The sequence below is a fragment of the Ochotona curzoniae genome, unplaced genomic scaffold (genome assembly GCF_017591425.1).
Source record: "Ochotona curzoniae isolate NIBS_2020 unplaced genomic scaffold, NIBS_Ocur_1.0 scaffold_3890, whole genome shotgun sequence".
Classification (NCBI taxonomy): domain Eukaryota; kingdom Metazoa; phylum Chordata; class Mammalia; order Lagomorpha; family Ochotonidae; genus Ochotona; species Ochotona curzoniae.
The window spans coordinates 8,813,405-8,825,933 of record NW_024467115.1 but is presented as its reverse complement, the minus strand read 5'-3'; positions in this window follow the sequence as shown (position 1 = coordinate 8,825,933).

Below are 12,529 nucleotides of genomic sequence, written 5' to 3'. Positions count from 1 at the left end.
GGATGTTTGTTTCCGTGATGGTCCGTTTCCAAAGATAAGTGCCCACTTCAAGTTCCTTTAGGGCACAGATTTGCCTCGTTTTATTCATCCCTTTGTGCCGAGTACCATGTTTTAAATATGATCAATGACTTTTATTGTATAAATAACACAGAGGAAGAAGCTGTAAACTAAAATGAAAATTGCAGCTTAATGTCATAAACTCTAGGGGAAAAATTCCATTGATAGAAATTAGAACCCTTTTTACCCAGAGCTGTAGCTTGAAATCCTGAGAAATACCACACCATGAATTCCGATGTGTAGTTAGTGGGATAAACAATTCATCGTTTGTGTGATACCAAGCGGAGTAAGCAAGTAGATCCAGTCTTGGAAAACTTGTGACCAGAAAGATACTTTGATTCCTGACACAGATTAGTTTGGGTGGGTGCAACATTTTCCATTGTCTCTGAAACTTGTAAGTCCTTTTGTACCCTCCCCCCACACCGCTTGCCTTTTTTGGAGGGGTTAATGCCTTTGTTTTTGAGTAGGAGGACTTGAGACCACAAACTAACAGAACCAGTTTTTGTATATCCTGTTGAAAATTCTAAATTTTTCTACTGAATGTAAACATCTGTGTGATGTGTTTAAACCGAAACTTACTGAGTACTGGCAAAGGTCTGTTGAAATGAACAGAGTAGTACATTTGTATTGAATGAATTGTTTGGAACCTTATAATGATGAAACAGAAAAATATTATGTAGGCGTGTGTGTCTCGGGCCCCCAATTGTGTCAGTTCTCCCTCTGCCATTTCTGTCTCCTCCTATCACGGATTTCTGTGGATATTACTGACATTGTTTCTACTTTGCCTGATAGTTCACTGATGTTGCTGTATTTTGTTTCTACTTGAATATTTACATATATTCCTTTATCATCTACATCTGTATAATTTTCAGGTAAGATTTCAGCCTTACTACCTTAATTTCAACATGCTTCTAGTAGCATTTTAAAAAACATCTATGAAAACGTTAAGTTCTTCTGTAAAGCATACTAGGTAGACATAGTACACGTTCCCTCAAATTTCTACTTAATTGCTTGCAATACTGGACAAACAACTGTTGTGGATGTGGTAACTGTACAAAAATAAGCAATGGGTCAGCAAGTTCAGTTACAAATTAATAACATTTGACATTTGCAGTTGTATTGTACATTCTGAGGACAGAAACAAATATTAGAGATAAAGAGAAACTGAGGTGAAACTGAAGAATCCATGCAGGTAATTCTTAGAACTTCTAAACCCAAGTTCAATCAACTAAGAAAAATTTGATTTAGGATCTGGGTTTCATACTGAATGCATCTCCAGCAGGTTCATTTTTTGTAAGTTTGCACATGCTGTTTATAGAACTGGCTGATGGAAGATCTCTGTCTTTCTCTGCTCTTCAAATAAGATGAAAAAATACTTTGAAAAGTTAAAAATAAATTCCTTTTTAAACTATTTTACTTTTGGTGATAATTACATTGTATATCAGGGTAGGATTAGGAAAAAGTTGGCGAAATCGTTGCTTCCAGATTTTCTGTTTCTTGTTATTGTTTCTGTGGGGGAAGAGGAGAGGTAAAGAGGAAATCCACATTCAGTCTCGCAAATGATCCAGGGATGGGAAACCGCCACCTGATATCAACCAAGGATCCCGATGTGTTACATATTCTGAGGGTTCTGCCCAAGTGGTTAGGATAGTTCTAAAATGCTATTGATTTCACCAATCCAAGAGTGAAGTAGTCCTCCCAGTGTCCTTTGGCTGATGTGGTCAACCTCAAGTCTCCATTCACACAGATTTTTGCTGTCATTTTGGCTGGGGGAGTCGTCCAATTTGTTCAGTTCTTCTTCCTCTGCTATGGTATCCAATGAGCTGCCATATTCTCCATGTGCATCAGGATGTGCATCCACTGCTCTGCCTTTTTCACTCCTAGGTGGGCCCCAGGACCCGGGCCAGGCAATACCAAGCCCTGCTAAATTGCACACCTCTGTGGCTCACAAACCTAGCACCCCCTTGCAGATGGGTTCCAGGACTGGGGGCCAGGCAACTGGAGCCCCGCCTGATCCCCTACCCCCAGCGCTCACAAACCCAGCACCCACTGAACCCAGGCTGACCTCAGCATTGAGTATCGCATTATACATCCTAAGTTCAGCCTGTCCCCAGTTCCAGCATTTGTTTGTGGGTGTTACAGTTTAGTCCAGTCCAGCTAGATCCCTGTCCTGGCTCTAATGCGAACTGGTTGGTGTAAGGCCCAACCTGGCCCCACATGCACTCTGTTCTGGTTCACAGATATACCAGTGAATGTTATGAACTGACCTAGCCTGGTCTGTCCCCAGTGCTGACTCACATATATGCAGCAGATACATATAGCTTGGCATTGTCTGGGCTGCTCATTGCCTTGGTTCCTGCGCTCACCTGCAGGGACTGTGTCCCAACAAAAGGAGTTTCCCAAGCTCCTCTATTGGGTCTCCTCCCAGTGGCAGATCTTACGCACAAGAGTGAGCCTTTGGCCAAAGTTGACTTTGTCCACCTCTTGTCCTAGCAGGAACAGTGGCCTTGTTCAACTGGCCCACACCCGTTCTGGTTCTTATTGTTGAGTGTTGCAGCCTAGCCACACTGGATTCACACCCAAACAGGGCTTTTGTGTGGTTCAGTGAGAGACAAGACCTAGCCCAGCCTGTTCTACACCCACCCTGACTCTCACGAGAACTAGTGGGTGCTGGGGTATAGCCCAGTCTGGTGCTCCCCAGACACCATCACCTCACCTATGTCAAGGGAGGCTGTAGCCATATCTAGCCCAGACTCAACTGGGTAATCCCCTTAGCTCCCAAGGTAGGCCTGATCTCATCCACAGCTCTTGGGCTTGCCAGTGGAGAGTGCAGTTCTGCATGGGTGAGTCCATCTACCGCACACCCAGACTCTGCTACCAGACCCGATTCTTTCACATGCTAGTTATTGTCATGGCCCATTATAACATCACCTGTTCCCTGTTCCAATTCTCACTCATGAGAATCTTGCTCTACCAGGTAGGTTCCAGCCTGAGTTTTCGTGTGTGCCAGCAAATAGTGCTCAGTGATGGTTGAAGCTAATTACCCCAGCTCAGGTATCCCATATGTGCTAGTACTTTGGCCTGATCCTTAAATGCCCTGCTGTTCCCCTCTCCATACCATTTGGTCTTAGCCCCTCACTTACCTACACGTACAGTGCCCTTATCCATGGATGTCTTCAGTAGTAATTCTTGATCTTGGCATGAACTCGCAGGGTATGCTCAACCCCACATGTATGATTCCCAGTCCCTCCATAAACCAACACCTCCAGGCTCTCAGAGCTGCCTGTCCTGAGCAGGAGAGTAAAAATAAATTTTTATAAATACAATATTTGGGGTGTCAAAAATATAATAAATATATCTCATGAAGCACAGGCATTGATTAATTTATCCCATGATCAATTAAAATATCACTCATCACTTAAAGGCACTTCAAAGAGTGCCTTTACTTACAATTTCCTTCTCTTTATTTTTTTAACATTTTAATGTTTTGTTTTAATACATTTTGAATTGAAGCAGGGTATGGGTATGAAATGTTCACCAGTTTTGTTTTTCTTTATTTTTTAAAAAAGGATTTATTTATTAGGAACCAAGAAAAGAAGTATCCCAGACCAAGCCAGGTTATGGCACCCATTGGCTTACCTTTGGCTCAGGTCTGGGGTGAGCCAGGCTGGGCCAGTTCACATCACCCACTGGTAAATCCGAGAGCCAGAATGGTGTGTGAGTCATGTCAGGTCAGGCTGCAATGCCAACCAGTCTACATGAGGGTCAGGAGTGGGGACTGGTTGAGCTGGCTAGGCTATAGTCCCCACTAGCATGAACTGGAATTGGGGGAGGGCCAGGCCGGGTCAGATTACAGCACCACTGGCCAATGCCAAGGTGAGACAGGCCATGCCAGACTGGGCCATACACCAACCAGCACATGTGAAACCCAGGGAAGAGTGGGCAAACCTGGCAGAGGAGCTACGGGGGTTTCCCCTGTTGGACCGCTATTCCCACCAGTGAATGTGAGAGCCGGGTTTGGGTGCAGACCAGCAGGCAGGGCTATTGACCTGCATGTAGTTGGATTGGGAGAAAGCCAGGCTGGGTGGATTGTACCTACTGGTACGTGCATAAGCCAGAGTGGGTGTGGGTTGGTTGGGCTTTGCTGCAGCATCAGCTAGCAGATGGTGCCTTGGGGGACAAATTATGTCAAGCTAAACTGCAGAACCACCTGGAGAATGCAAGATCACTAAGTGAGAGGGAGCCCATGAGGGACATAGTGGGCACCTCTACGATAGGCTGCAAACTATCACTGATGAGCATGGAAGCCAGGACTAGGCGTAGGCATGGTTTGACAGAGAGTGACACCCACCAGCACCAGTGTGGATTGGAAAGTGAGGCTGGTTGGGTGTTCTAAGCTTCAATGCCCACGGAAATGTATGAGAGCTGAATGAGATGTGGACCAAACTGGATCGCAGGCACACACAGAAACCAGGGCAGGGATCAGGCCTGGTGGAGGTTATTGTGGGTTGCTCCAACTAGGCTACAACTCCCACTGGTTTCTGTGAGGGCCAAATGTGCAGTGGCAGGATTGGGCTGGACTGCAACACTCATTAGTTTGCATAGAAGATCGAACTAGAGATGGAGCTGAGCCAGCAATTCCAATTATCAGTGTGCACGTAGTTAGATTTGGGTGATGGAATGGGTTGGGCCCTATATTCACATGCACACACAAGAACCAGGTTTGGGATCACCTCAGATGCGGTGTCTTTGGGAATTCCCTTAACTGAACTGTCAGAACTCCAACCATGGAGAGAATTACAGGTTCCATGGTCTGACCATGGAATACATGTGCCAGAGCAGGGCCTCCTCAGTAACTTAAATGGAGCAGTGGACAAGCATATCCAGATACACATGGAGGATGTGACAGTACATTGGAGTCTGCAGAGGACACCTGGTACCGTAACAGAGTTTGGAGGACAGAACAAATTGATCAACTACCTCAGGCAAGAGTCGACAGTGAATACCTGGGCAAACAGAGACTCTAAAGTAGACTGTGTCAGCCAGTGGGTTCAGGAGAGATTTCAGTGAGAGGAGTGGTGAGATCAGCAGCAACTCAAAACTGTTGAATTATCAAAACCACTTGAGCAGGACCCTCAGAGCATGCTCCACATAGGGGACCCAGGGGTGGTTGGGAGGCTGGGTGTGGCTTTTCCCCTTATCACTCCCTTTCCTGCAGACACAGGAAAGAAAGAAGAGAATGCAAAAAACAATGGTCTCACCTACTTTCCTCTAGCCCTTGACCCTTTGAATCCCAATCAAATATGTAAAAATTATCAAAAATAAAAACTAAAAAAAGATTTATTTATTTTTATTGGAAAGGGATATTTATAGAGAGAAGGAAAGACAGAGAGAAAGATCTTTCTCCCACTGCTTTATTTTGCAGATGGCAGCAATGGCAGGAGCTGAGCTGATTCGAAGCCAGGAACCCAGAGTTTCTTCCAGGTCTCCCATGTGGGTGCAGGGTCCCAAGGCTTTTGGCCATCTTCTGCTGCCTTCCCAGGCCATAAGCAAGGAGCTGTGTGGGAAGTGGAATAGCTGGGACATGAACCATGTCATATGGGATTCCAGTGCTTGCAGGCTGGGGACTAACCGTTGAGCCATCACATTGGCCCCAGTTTGCTTATTTCTTAGAAAAGTCTGAAAGGAAATGCAGTATTAGTGATAGATGTTCCCTATATATTTCTTTTTTTTTTCATTCAAATCAGTGTTCAAAGAGTGTATAGCCTGCTAGGAAATACTGTAACAATGTTTGACACAGTAGGGATTCCTGTGGGTTGTGCAGAAGTCAGAAATTTATAGAATTTTAGAATTCACTAAAATCTTAGACATTAAATATGAGTTTCATTTTTCTCTGAACAAATCAGAGAACTGAGCTGCTAGGGATTATATAAATGTCATACAATTATTTTTAATTCAGTGTCCCCTATAGACAATTCATATTTTTGTTATATCTTGTTAGTTTGCTTGACACTGAGACATGAACTAGAATTACAGAATTCAAAATTGAAAATCACCATATAGCCCAACACAATATAACAGTCCAAAGGGAATGTGGAGCTAATTCATACTGAATCGCTTAAGGATCTTGAATTCATAGCTAATACGTAGACAGGTCACCAGGTTAAAATGTGAGTCAGAGATCTTAAGAATTCAGGATATTTTATAAGCAATAATATTTGAAGTTATACAAATCAGATAAAGATAATCAAATCTCATACCACAGCACATAAATTGATTGCCCTGGGGATCCAGTGCCTCCTCTACTCCCTCCCTCTCCCTTATGAAGTAATTTCTTGGCCCTTAGGATTGTTTTCACGATTTATTCAAAGTGTTGCTGCCAGAGTCCCATCCCATTTGGCACAAGGAAGGGAACAAAGCCCCCAACAACTCCTCTGGTTTCTACAAGGGACTCGACTCCCGCTGTCTTCTCATATCTTGGCTTTGGGTAATGACAGATCGCAGAGACACATATTGCACAGAAGTCTTGATAACAACTTTAGAATGATTATCACTGCTTGCTTGCTCTGTCAGCTTTCCTTTTCTTTTTCTCTCTCTTTTTGTCTTTCTGTTTTTCTCTCTTCTTACCTTCCCTCCCTCCCTCCTTCCCTCCTTCCTTCCTTCCCTCTTTTCTTTTTCTCTCTTCACTAAGAAATATGCCGTTTGTTGCCTTCAAGAAAAAAATATCGTACCTCTATTTTTATACAGATTTGATTCTTTGTGGCAGGAATGCAGTGACTCTGCAGAAGCTGGGATGGGTTACTCCTTTTGTTTCTGAACTTTTAGTCTATTTATTTTGTCCATTATTAGAGAGAGAGAGAGAAAGGGGTCCCATCTACTTCCTCACTCTGTGAAGGCTCACAGTAGGTGGGGTTGGGCCAGGCTGAAGCCAAGAGCTGAGAATTCAGTCTAGGTCTCGTGGATGGCAGACACCAAGAACCTGAGCCATTGTCTGCTGCTTCCTGGAGTGTCCCAGGAGGCTGAAAGAAGGAACAGATCCGGCACTTGTATCTAGGCTTTTTGCAATGGTATGTGAACCATTGAAAGTGCTATCCTAACTGCCATCCCAATGCCTGTCTCTGCACATGTCATTTCCGCAGACCTACAAAATTAGGTGGTAGGACACCATCACTTACTGTAAGAATTCATATGTTATTGTTTCAACTTAAACCTGCTCTGAAAATAAATACCACTATGGACAGACTTAATATATGTGTAAGAAATCAAGCAGAAAGAAATAAGGAGAAATGTGTGTTTTCTGTCGCGGGAGGAGCACATGTGTACATGAAATGAGAAATTTTAGGTTTGAGTGCAGGTTCAGCTGCTTACCAGCCTGGCTGCCCTGAGACAGTCACTTCCTACCTTCAATGTTCTCACCTATAAAATGAAGCTTGTAATGCTTACCTTGTCTTCTGCAGAGTTGTATGTGAGAATCAAGTGAAAACAAGCACAACTGAAAAGCCTTTTCATAAGCCATATGGCACTATACAAAAGAGGTCCTCCTCATCATTGCTTTCTGAAGAATGAGAGAAGAATAAAGAGTAGTTTTGCTACAAATAGCAAGACTGGCAAAAAATACCTCTAAATGGTCATGTGTTTAGTTTTTTCAGCTCTATAAATACTGATTTCTGTGATGAAGTGTTATCAGTGCTTTTTTTTTATCAGCACATTCATCCAAATTGACTGTGCTAAGGGTGGAGTTGTGGAAAATCTACACTCGGAGTGTTGAATGAGAACTTAACAGTGTTGAAAAGAAATCCCCAGGAAAGAGGCATTTTTCAGATTGTGGCCTGCTTAGTGTCATTAACTTGACCACTAGAGTGCCTGAAAACTCAAATGAAAGACTATTAAGATAGGACTTACAATGCCTGGTTTCCCAGTGTTGTCTTTGACTAAACAGCAAAAATCAAAGCCATGAGGCTATGAATAATGATGATGCAAAAATGAAGATGATAGCAGTAATAACAATAGCTTCCAGTGAGGAATAACTGACCTAGGCACTTCACGAATTGCATTACCTATTTTAGGTTACAGATTCCCTTGCCAACTCAATTGTATGTCCCCACTATCTAGCTGATGTGGTTGAGCATGAGATCTAGAAACCATTCTTATTCAGCACCCAAATGTGATTCTATCACTCTTATTCCCAAATTCACATATTTACTAAATCATTTCTGTTTGTTTGTTATTTAGGCCTAAATTTTCCAGTGATTTGTGTATTTCATGTGTAAGGTCTAGGGATCAACACAGATTCTTATCAAGTCCCCGTGAAAACAACTTATTATTCTTCAGATTTGACTCATTAAAAAGATTCTTTTTAGGGCAGATTTTTTGGCACTGTGGGTTAAGCTGCCTTCAACCACAGCTACACTCCATATCAGAGTGCCTGGTTTTAGGTCCAGCTACCCAGTTCTTCTAATCCAGCTTCCTTCTTGTGCACCTGAGAGGTAGTAGATGATGTACCAGGCACCTGGATTCCTGCTGCCAGTGTGGCAGACCTGGATGGAGTTCCTGGCTCCTAGCTTCACATTGGCTTAGCCCTGTTTGCTGCAGGCATTTTAGGAGTTAAATTATGTATGGAAGTTTGGAAGATCTCTCTTCCTTTCTATTCTCTTCATCTTTCCCATTGATTTTCAGATGTGTCAGTAAATAATTAGATCATTAATTTTGTTGTTGTTGTTTGTGTTGAATGATATAGAATTTCTGTAGCTGTACTTGGGGAATTTTGCATGCTAGAACAGAAAAGAGAAATTGTATCATTTAAATTTCCCAACATAGATTCTTTGCTCTCTGCATAAACTTTTTGTTTAATGTCTAACTTCTGCTAGCTCATACATGGAAATTCAGATCTGAGATATTTTTTATCCCCAAATCAAAAAAGACATGTATTTACTGTTATAGATTATATATATATAGATGATATATATACATAGATGATATATATATAAAAGGAGGTTGCATTCAGTTCAGAAAGCAGAGCAAACTGGGAAGAGCAGGCATTTTCTTAGCATTGGCAAAAGGGTTTATTTTCAACTTTATTTTTCCAGGAATGAAAAGCATAAGATGAGAAATCTGCTCTAGTACCAGTGCAGGGAGATGAAGAATATTGGAGTTGGCAAGACAATTTAGAGAAGATCTATTGCACCCTTATCTTCATTTTGCAGGAAAGGAAAGAATGCAATAGGGAAAGACCACAGACTTTGAGTTAGATTGCGCACATTTAAATCCCTGCATTGCAAGTGTCTAGAGATTTCACTTTGGGACAGTTTTTAAAAAATGTGTGGATCTTTCCGTGTTTTGTTTTAAGATTTCTTTCTTTCTTTCTTTGAAGGCAGAGACACACAGAGAAATAGACAAGGACAGATCTTCTATCTGCTGGTTTGCTCCTCAAATGGAAACAGTGTCAGGGGCTGAGTTAAGCCAAAGTCAGGAGCCAGGAGCTTCACGTGGTCTCCCATGCGGTTAGCCTAATTCACGCAGCCATTTTCGGCTGCTTTTCCGGGCCTGTGTGGTTCTTTAAAGACTGAGGGTGCTGTAGGATGACTACCACTCAAAAGGCCTAATTCCAGAGATGTTCAGACTTTGGATTTTGGAGTGCTACATGTACATATTGAGAGATCTTGGGGATTAGACTCAAGAATAAACACAAGAGCCATTCATGGATCTGTACACCTTAAGCATAGCCTGAAGGAAATTTTTTGCATGGTATTTTTAATACTTACGTGTATTTTTACTGTTACCTTTGACCTCTGAATGGGGGCCTCTCTGAGTGTTAGTGAGGTTTTGAATACTGGAGCACACTGAATTTCAGATTTGTGATGCACAAATATACAACCTATCTCACAGCACTATATGCAAAGCAGCTAGAATGATGCTGAGTATTTTCAATAAAAATTAGTTCTTCTCTCCTTTAAATACCCGATTCATGTTGTACCCTCCTAAGCACCACTGTAAGGCCTCCTTATTTTTCCTTTCTGAAATGTTACCTTTGCCTGAATCTTTCTCTTTGCTACAATTGTACTAAACAATGATATTTTAATTTGTTATTTCAATGCCTTTAGGGATTTGTTTAGAGTTAATTTTTATGATAAGATTTAGATTAATTAGTACAAAATTTTAATACCTTTGAAGTGCTTTCCCATCTTCTTTTTTTTTTTTTAAGATTTATTTATTTTTATTGGAAAGTCAGATATACAGAGAGAAGGAGAGATAGAGAGGAGGATCCTCCATCCATGATTCACTCCCCAAGTGGCCACAACAGCTGGAGTTGAGTCAGTCCAAAGCCAGGAGCCAGGAGTTCTTCCAGATCTCCCACGTGGGTGCAGGGTCCCAAAGCCTTGGGCCATCCTTTGCTGCATTCCCAGGCCACAGGCAGGGAGCTGGATGGGAAGCAGCGCTGCTGGGACTAGAACCGGTGCCCATATGGGATCCCGGGTGTTCAAGGTGAGGACTTTAACCACTATGCTATCACACCAGGCCCAACTTTCCCATTTTCTTAATATACCATTTGTGTCTTCAGCATTCTCATTCTGATTAATTCCTAAAACACAGACATATCCTGGATCTTTCTTTCTCATACAAATAAGTTTGTTCACATTTCCATTTCGACACTACAGTTATGACAAATGTTTCTGTTTGAAGCAAAATTTACAATGTTCTTTGCAAAATCTCATGGTAATTTAAAATGAACACTGGCATTTGGCTGATTTTTCTACTTTTCAAAAAGAATGATTTATTTTATATGAAAGGGTACAGAGAAAGTGAAAGAACAGAGAGAGGCAGAGAGACAGAGAGAGAGAGAGAGAGAGAGAGAGAGAGAGAGAAAGAGAATGAGAATCTTCCATTTGCTGGTTTAGTTGCCAAATAGCCTCAATGGTCAGAGCTGAGTTTGATCTAAGGCTGGGAAGTAGGAGCTTCTTCCTGGTCTCCCATGTGGGTGCATGGTCCCAAGGCCTTAGGCCATCCTCTGCTGCTTTCCACGGCCATTAGGAAGGAGTTGGAATGGAACTGGAGAAGTCGAGACATGAACTGGCACCCATATGGTGTACAGGCATCTGCAGGGGGAGAACAAGCATAATGTTCCCTGGCCAATTCTTCTTTCAAGTGCTTTACTTCCTTAAATATTTTAAATAGCTTCATTTTTGTATAGTCCATTTCTACTTGTACATAAAGCCATTATAGCATCTTGGGTATCCTGTAAGTCATATCTGACCTGGTAGACTGCTAAGGAATGTTTGACTTTACTAGTAAATTAGTTATTTGATCAAAGTAATCCTGTCATCATAAAGACTTTCATGCCTACCCTACAGTTGCATTTTCATCGACAGTATTTTAGTATGAATTGCTATGAGACCATTTCTGAAATGCAGTATTGATGATCTGACCTGTTCTTTCTCTTTCGATTCACTTGAATAATTTCGGCAGGATAATGCTAAGCCTAATTTGTCTCTTTGCCCCAGATGCAAGAGAATGCATTTAGTTGCTTACTAAAATAACTCCAAATGTCCCTTTCAGGATTGAAAACAAAATAATTTGATCTTAATCAAATCTATTTAATTGAATTTCATATTGCCTCCAATATTTCCTCCACTGCAGCATGGCTGACTCTTTACTACCAGAGTTCCCCCTTCGGGAAAGAGACTCCTGTGCTGTGGGCCTTGCTCCACATCATTTCTCCCAGCGAAAGCACCTGGTGCACGGTCCTTGGCTCTTTGCGGGTTCCACAGCACTTCTGCAGCCATGATTTCATTTGTTCCTCCATATTATCATAAGAAATAGTTGAAATTAACTTTCTCCTTATTTCTCACACACAAACCTGAGGTCCTCAAATGTTTCCTGGCTTGGATGTTTCACTTCAGAACACTTACAATACATTTCCGTTAGGAATGGCACTGTAGTTCAAAAGGTTAACTTAGCACTTTCCAAGCCTTAGAGTATCAGTGTCCGATTCACACTGCTTCCAATCCGAGTTCCTTGCTAATGTTGTCTGGGAAGATAGGAGAAGATAGTCCATGCTCTTGGGCCCCTGCTACCCATGGAAGGTCAGGCTGGAGTTTCTGGCTCCTGGCTATTGCAGTCATTGAGAAATGATTCAAAAATGGAAGATATTTCTCTCTTACACACACACTCTTATAAATGGATAAAAAAAAATCTTAAAAAAACCCACCAGTGTGTTTTTCTGCTGCAACATCTTTCTATTATTAAAACCTAATTATATTATCTTTTTAGTAAGGTTTCTTACGGCCACTAAAGCTCACAGATAACTCACCTTAGATGTCTATAAAATAGATGTTTAATAAATATATTCAATTTTATCTCTTACTATTCTCGACTTCTGTATTGGACAATAAACCTAAGAACTGGAGTGTCATTTTCGGGATGTGGGATGAATGGTTCTGAGTGCCTAATATTATACTTAAAAATATATTCCTTA